The sequence below is a fragment of the Humulus lupulus genome, chromosome 6, assembly GCF_963169125.1.
Source record: "Humulus lupulus chromosome 6, drHumLupu1.1, whole genome shotgun sequence".
NCBI classification, from domain to species: Eukaryota; Viridiplantae; Streptophyta; class Magnoliopsida; order Rosales; family Cannabaceae; genus Humulus; species Humulus lupulus.
In genome coordinates, this window is record NC_084798.1 from 48,956,295 (window position 1) to 48,965,000 (window position 8,706).

Consider the following 8,706-nt stretch of genomic DNA (forward strand, 5'->3'; position numbering starts at 1 on the left):
CGTGGGGAGTTACAAATGGTATCAGAGCCTTGACCCAGTCGGAAGTGTGGCCGACGGGGACGTCGGAACCCCAAGGGTGGGTGATTGTGACAGTCAGAATCCTGTGATTCGTAAGGGGAAATACCGAGTAAAAAGCTGTGCAATTCCACACTGCCTGGGGAAGGTTAAGTGTGATGGTTCTAACATTGTGTAGGTATGGGACTACGCAGTTGAAGAGGGCTTAAATGGATTGATGGGTACTACCTATATCAACAAGATGCATCTTCTTTTCAGTAGCCCATCACTTGAGAACTCCAAAGTTAAGCGTGCTTGACCTAGAGCAATCTGGAGATGGATGACCTCCTGGGAAGTTTTCCCAAGAAGCGTGTGAGTGTGGACAAAGCACACTGGAAAGACTCGTGTTGGTTTGTAGGGCCAGTCGTCATTCCAGAAAGCAGCCATAGTGACGTGGGGCGTTACACTTGCTATGCTTTTCATGCATCTTTTCAATCATCTTGGAGTTGGAAGCACTTATGGCTAAACAAGCTTCAACTTCATTAGGAGAGCGTATATGATTAAAAACCTTGAATGTTACTTGTTCTTCTTGAGCTCGAATGGTGAGCTCTCCTTTTTCAACATCTATCAAAGTCCTCCCAGCGGCAAGGAATGGTCTCCCCAAACTGATTGGAGCCTCCCTATCTTCCTCATAGTCAAGAATGATAAAATCTGCTAAAAAAATGAACTTGTCAACTTGTACTAGGACGTGTTCAATCTTTCCCTTCAGATGCACCATAGAACGGTCAGCTAGATGCAAAGTGAGTGTAGTTGGCCTTGCTTCTCCAATTCCCAACCTCTTAAAAATGGACATGGGCATCAAATTAATACTAGCTCCCAAATCATAGAGCTTTACCAACTTCTCGTCCCCCAATAGAAATTAGAATTAATAAACTTCCCAGATCCTTCAACTTTGGAGGAATTTTATTCTTCAAAATAGCACTACAACCCTCAATCAAAGCTACTATTTCAAAATCACTAAGCCTCCTTTTCTTTGTCAAAATATCCTTCAAAATCTCCACATAGTTGAGCATTTGTTCCAAAGCTTCCACCAGAGGTATGCTGATGTGGAGTTGCTTCAAAACATCTAGAAATCTTCGGAATAGGCTATCTTGCTACTGCTTTTGAAATCGTTGAGAAATGGTGGAAGTGGCTTCCTAATTAGCTTATTTAATGCATTTTGCTGAGGAAGTGTTGCAACATTTGCTTCAGGATCAACATTTGAAATATTCAAACTCCCAACTCTTTTTTTTTTTCTTTTTCACACTACTTTGGATTGAAGTCGGCTAATTTTTGCTCTTAGGATTGTCCTCATTCAACTCCAGATTTTTACCACTCCTCAAGGTAACCGCCTTGCAATGCTCCTTACCATCTATCCTTGGATTTTTGGTATCACTAGGCAAGGTGCCTTATGGTCTATTCCTTAACTCATTGGCTAGCTGTTCTATTTGAATCTCTAGGTTCCTTAAATATTTTGCTTGACTTTGAATCACTGCATCATTCTTGGCCATATACTCTTTCATCAAATTCTCCAAAGAGATTGTTTGAGATACTTATGGAGGAGGAGGTTGAGCCCTTGGTTGTTGTTCTTGAGAAAAACCTGGTGGATAAGTAGGCTTGTTTGGAATGGCTGCCACACTTGAGCTAGACTGTTGACCTCCCCAAGAAAAATTTGGATGATTCCTCCAACCCAAATTATAAGAGTTAGAATGAGGATTGTTGCGGTTGGCATTTTGATTCCTCACGTAACAAACCGAAGTGGGATTAGATGGACAACTAATCAAATGTATGCCCATCTCCATAATAAACACAAGAGACCTCTGCCACTTGACCATAGGAGCTGGTTGTACGTTACCCCCCATACACATGGTCTTCAAAAGGTTGGTCATAGATGAAACTTGAGCGGTCAAAGATATCAAAGCATCTACTTCATGAATGCCCGCTACTTCCCTTCCCGTTGGGACTCTAGCATTAGACCATTGGTAATCTGTTCCAAAATCTTATATGCTCCATTGTAGGACTTAGAATGAATAGCCCCATTTGCCGAAGCATCCTAAACCACACGTGTGGAGTCATTAAGACCATTATAAAAAGTCTCCATTTGAATGCAATGTGGGATGCCAAGATGTGAACACTTTCTCAATAACTCCTTGAACCTCTCCCAAGCGTCACATACCGACTCATCCTCCAACGATTGAAAAGAAATAATCTCATTCCAAAACTTAGCATTTTTCGTTGGAGGAAAGTACTTCATCAAAAATTTCTCAGCTAGCTTATTCCATGTAGTCACTGAGTCAGAAGGAAGTGTATTGAGCCAAGCTCTAGCTCTGTCCCTTAGAGAAAAAGGGAACAATTTCAACCTCAAGGCCTCTTCAGAAACACCTCGCAATTTAAAGGAATCGCTCACCTCCAAAAATGAACGAAGATGGAGATGAGGATCCTCTATAGGCAGCCAACTAAATTGACCCGCTGTCTGCAACATTTGGAACATCACGGGCTTCAACTCAAATTAGGGTGCTAGAATTTCAGGCTTAACAATGCCCGGATTGAGCTCATTGAACATGGGGGAAGCATACATCCTTATGGATCTTTCTCTATTATCGGCCATAGCAATCACATTAGCGATATTATTAGTACCCTTAACTCCTTCAACCTCTTCAGCCATATTAAGGAGATTTTGAGACCGTTGTTCCCTTAGTCTTCTTCTTAATGTACGTTCAATCTCAGGGTCAATAGGAGCTAGTTCAAGATCTTCTTGCTCATTCATACAATAGATAACCTGAGCAAACACATAACACACAAACAAGGTTAGAACAAACAAAGAAAAATAAATTGAAAAGTAATTGATATTACACAAAATTCTAATTTCAATTCCCAGCAACAGCGCCAAAAACTTGTTGTGAAAATTTAGTTGATTTAAATATGCAAGTGCACTTAATCACACAAGTAATACAATGATAAGTAAATCGTCTCCACAAGGATTGCAAAATAGAATAATAGGCAAAACAATTCCTAAACAACTTAAAGATATTAACAATTAAATTGATTGATTATAAGCTAAACTAAATATTAAAAAAAAATGAAAATATTGAAAATAAAACTGAACTAAACAAATTAATTAGGAAGAAAAATGTGGATGGAAGAATTGACTTGAATTATTAAATCTCCCTAAGTCAATTAAGCTGAACAAATTGCACCAACGATATTTTAGCAAAACTCCCAAGTTAACAAGAATTCAATAAAATCTCATAAAACTTTCCCAAATTATATGATATTAATTATTTTACCTAATTAAACATATTCCTACGCCAAATCAGATATAAGAAGACAATTTCAAGGTTCAATTCTCAAAAGTTACACAAGGCAAATACTAACATAACCTAACAAAGATTATGAACTTATGCCATCCAAGTTCTTTCCATTATATTTAATCCTTCCAGCATCAAACATAACTAATCATCTTGCCATTGATGGCCAAACAACAACAAGAAATTAAAATAAAGCATACTTTAATGAACATGAGATATTTTACCAAAAAAATTGCAAGAAATGACTACACTATGACATAGGGTTCATCAACAATTCAAGCAACAAAAGATTCGTTCATGGCTAATTTAAAGACCATAAATCAACTTTCAATAATTTCCCATGATTATCAAAGTAGAAATTAAAATAGAAAATACAAGATGAAACTTAGAAACAAGAGAAGAAAGCAAACCCAATTGATGATGAATGTCCTTCTCTTCATTCTCATCTTCTTTCTTTTTTTTCCTTCTTGTTTTTCTCGTTTTTATCTTCTGTCATTTTTCTTCTTTCTAAAAGATATGGCAGATTCCCTTTTGTGCAGCTGGCTTCTCCTTTTGTACCTCTAGGTTACCCAATTTAGTAGTCTAAGTACAAAATTGCCCCTCCATTCCACATGTGAGCTTCTTTTCCTTCTTGATTCTGAAAATTGCTTCCAAATTGACAAATGCCCCATGTACTTGCTACCTCAGCCACTAATTTTCCTCACTTAATGAATTGCCAAGTAGACTTCCCTTTCCACGCATAAAATTCCAATTGCAACCTGAACAAAATGCTTCAGCAAAATCTTTGCTACCACAAACCTGATATTTCAGCATCAAAATTCAGCTTAGATAACTTCACCATTCTAGTTTCATTCTTTATACAAATATCTATCCATGAAAATATTGTTTTCAACCCCTTAGCTCTTAAAAACTACACACAAATTAAACTAACTAAAAATCATTAAAACACAAAAGTTAGCCACAATAGTTAATAATAAACTAACACCACTCTCAATTTTTCCACATTTATAAGCTCAAAAGCACAATAAATAACTATTTATTCAAGAGTTATCACCAAGTCATAAGAAAACTTGGCCAACTTGTCAAACTTCAGGACATACTCAGTCATAGTCATGTTGCCCTGAACAATCTGGTAAACTTATTTGCCTTCACAGTTCGAACTGCGTCGTTGTAATATTTCTCGTTGAACAAATCCTGGAACTCATCCCAACTTAATACAGTGATGTTCTGGGTCTGAGATACAACCTCCAACTGGATGCGGGTGTCATAACGCAACATGTATGTGGTACCTGCCACTCCATTGTTACCCATCACCCTCATAAAATTCAAGATGGAGGTAATCATACTCATCCACTGCCAGCCCTTAGTGGATCTGGAGCTCCCTCAAAAGTTGGAGTGTGTTTTTTCCTGAACCTCTCATAAAGCGATTCCCACCTGTTCTCAATCTCTGGCTCTCCCAGAGCCGGTGTAGCATTCCTTTGTGGAACCTGTTGTCTCAATAGTCAAATCTGATCTTCATGTCTCTATAGTCTTTCATGCATACAAGCAAGCACTTCATGCCAATCTTGAGAGGCATGTGGACGGTTATGATCCTAGTGATCATCTCTAGCCTCATAACCTACGCCAAATAGTCATTCTGATCGCCTTGGCATAATTACCCAAGTATATCTGCAATCATGACTCGACTTATCAGGCAATGATAATAGATTCCAGACCCCCCCCCCCCCCCACAACCAAACCAATAAGCAAACACTCACAATCATAGTGATAATAAATAGTTCAGCCACAACAACAACGCTAATAAGAATGCATTTTCATAATCACATAACAGTCAAGGGATATGCTTTATCAATATATCTCATGCTTCCTATCGTAGCATGCATATAAGGCATATATATCCCAGGTAAACAGTTAAACACATATTTAACACGTAAGTTACCAAACGGTGAGTCAAGCTTATCTTTAGCAACGAGCGTACACACCCAGCCTATATTTAGAAGCCATTAACCTTGGCAGCTCTGATACCAAGTTGTAACATCTTACTAATCTAGGACTATTACACTGTGTGTTTAAAACAACGCTTAATTTTGTAAGCAAGTCATTTGGACTCAAAATGGTAATTAAAATTAAATGATTGTTTTGGTACTAAAATGTTTGGTCAATAAACTTAAACTTCTCATTAAAAAAAAGTCTGACTAAATACAAGGGACCCCAAAGGTGTTAAATCAAAAATACGAATTTATCATAATTACAAAATTATCCGACCTAAGCGCAAAATAAAACTATTAATTTACGTTCCTCAAAAGTATCTCGTCCGTGGAGACCGAGTAGGCTGAATATGTACACACCGCTCATACAACTCTCCATCTCATGGCTGGTCCATCTTTTCTATGCTCTTACCTGCACCATGAAGCACACGTAAGCCAAGGCTCAATAAGAAAACCCAAACATGCAAACAAATATCCAGATAGACATTAACATGTACAACATACTTTATAATCATCACAGGTTCATAAATTTTCCAATCAGTATACGAATCATATCGATTAGATACACATCACAGTCTTACAATGGACCCACCACTGTGGCGCATATTGCGCTCCCGTAATGCCCTCGCCACTACGACCTACATTACACATGTAATGCCGATAACGGTCTCACAACCGAGTAATCACGATCACAATCACTCAGTATAAGCAATTATAAACAGAGACGTTTATACAATTAGATATTTAACTTTAAACAAATTTATGACACGGTCATCCCCATGACCTATATTCGGGGCCCATGCCCTACACTCGGTCCAAGTGGCGATTCTCTTACCTCAAGTCGTGAGCGATTTAGTTTATTGATCCTGAATGCGATCTTTTTCGCCCAAGCCTAGTGGTACACCCTAGTCACAACCATAACAAGAAATAACCATCAAGGAATGAACCAATAAAGGCTTTCAAACAAGGTTCTAGCCTTCCGAGACCTTGAATCCTACTAAACAAGATAGTAGAACCATTCCCGAGCCCTTAGGCTTGGGTTCCCATATCCCAAAACCTGATTTTCATACTTTTCCCCATTTGAGTTGCGACGCGCCCCAGAAAGAGCCGCGTAGCTCATCTAGGAAGAAAGCCCATGCCCAAAATCCCTTGCACATGCACCATGGTTCAACCCGCCAAGCCGTGGCACTAAGGTGGTTTGAGGCACCCCTGTCTCGACCGAGTTCATGCGGGTCGCGACACTCTAAGAACATTGCCATGGTGTGACCCTGCAACCTAGAATTCCTTGCGATTTTAGAACAAGCAAATCCTCCCAAAATCGTCCCAAGACACGATTTTAACCAAAATCGACCATAGGAATTATTGACCCTCGATTTGGCCAACGACACAGAGTCAAAATTACGACAAGAAATGAGATGATAGTCAAGAATGGAATCAAATGGTAAAGAATTGACACATATGATTTATAGTGGGTCGACCCCAATGAATGGTAATGACCTACGTCCACTTAGTGCTATAATTGATGTTGAATCCCAATGCCGTGATCAAAGAACTTTCTTGAGTTTCACAAGCCTTAGGAGAATTAGAACTTTCTGGTGGATAATCACACTTACGCTCTTGATAAGAGTATTTAGAAAAAAGGTTCAAAAGTCCCTCCCTTGAGCCCTCTCATTCATATTTATAGGCTCAAGGGGGTTACATGGGCCAATGGGCCTTAATTATCCTTAATATCAATGTATCAAGGCAATATAGAGTAAATAATAAATGTAGTTATTACAAGATTACATATCTTTAAAGTAAATAAACCGAAGCATGCGATCAGTCTAGTCGCATCTAATCGTGAGGTTTGATGAAGCAATAAGGGGCTGGTCGATAGTCGAACATCACCCCTTCATTTTGACGTTGCCACGTGTCAACCACATGTGAGAAATTCTTGCCACGTTATCAACAACCATTTTTGGGTAAACATTTGCCCCCAAGTTTATTTTACTGCGACCAGCATAAAGTAAACTTAGGAAACTAACCCTTCGCGTACCCCACCAAATCTGTCAGAGCCGCCCATGCCTTCTCAAAAAAAGGTAATCAATCTTGTCCAATCAAGTCTTTTCGGTTTCCCAAAAAATTGTCTGATGGCTATTGCCTTTCCTCATGCTTTGAAAAAAGTAATTCCATGATTACCTCTTTTACAGTGCCACGATCAATATAAATAATCCCCCAAGATCATTTTTTTTTACTTTTTACTTTTAACTTATCTTCGCTTCCTCAAGAACTCTGAAAAACTCAACACTCAGAGCCCAGAAAACCCAAACGGTTCCATCGTTTCACGGACTTTCTGCCCAGCTAACCAACTTAGTATCTCAGAGACTTGCTTCACTCTTTCATCCAAGTAAGTTTTTCAACCCTTTCAACCATTTGAGATGCCATGCAAAACTATTTTTTACCTGTTTCGTATCCTGGGTTCTTGAGCATTTTCGACTGTTCTTGAAAAATATTTGCTTCGGGGTAGACGATTATACTGATCTGTGTTTGAGAGGGTAGTAAAATAATGCTTTATAGGAGTTAAGAATCAGTTTGGTAGCTGAGGCTATAGATTTAGGGCGTAAAATCGAAGTAAAAGTTTGATTTTTACGCTAGTTGAAAAACTGGGTTTTTCCTGCCCTTTCAGAGTCGAAAAGTTTTTCCTGAAAAACTTTTCACTTCTGCTTTTTAATCTATTTTCCAAACTGCTCGCTTGAAATATAGTGTTTTTTGTCAGAATGCTACTGGTCATATAAAAACTTAACTTTTATACACGAGCAGCGTTATTCCAACTTTTAAACACAAGTTTTTAGGCCGTAGATTCTCATCTCCCCTTTTCTGTTTGCAGACTTTCATGCAAGATCCGTGGGGAGGTGAGAGGCTTATCGATGACGATCTACTGGCCCAACTGCTCGAGGACGAAGATCAACCGTCATAGCTAATTCTGAAGATCCTTTTTTCTCGCATCACCCCAAACGTTCCATCGACCCCACTTCAAAACATGGGTCGAGTAAAATCCAAAGCCCAGAAAAAGAAACCATCCGCTCCTCCTTCAAATCAGCCTGCTTCTCGGGCTGAAACTCCTTCGATCAGTGGTCGAGAAGAAAATACCCCTGACCCTGAAATCCAAAATCAAGCCTAACTTCGAAACGTCATTCGACCAGATGTCGAATGGTACATCTCTCCCCCTAGCCAAATATCGGTTAGGGTGATAGCCAACTATCTTAGGAAGTACAGACTTTCTGGGGTAGCCTTAGTTTGACCGACTAGAGACCAATGGGCAAATCTGCCTGGAGGCGCCTTCAGCGCCTAGTCGAGGTATCATATTGAGGCAGGAGCGATCTTGCTTCTCCATCCTT

General features: G+C 39.2%; 1 non-coding gene across 1 annotated transcript; it reads left to right on the forward strand.

Moving 5' to 3' along the window:
* Positions 1 to 2,150: 2,150 nt before the first annotated feature.
* Positions 2,151 to 2,257, forward strand: LOC133787711 (small nucleolar RNA R71). The gene has a single exon (XR_009872714.1). It is a non-coding gene; the product is annotated as a small nucleolar RNA R71 (small nucleolar RNA).
* Positions 2,258 to 8,706: the final 6,449 nt, after the last annotated feature.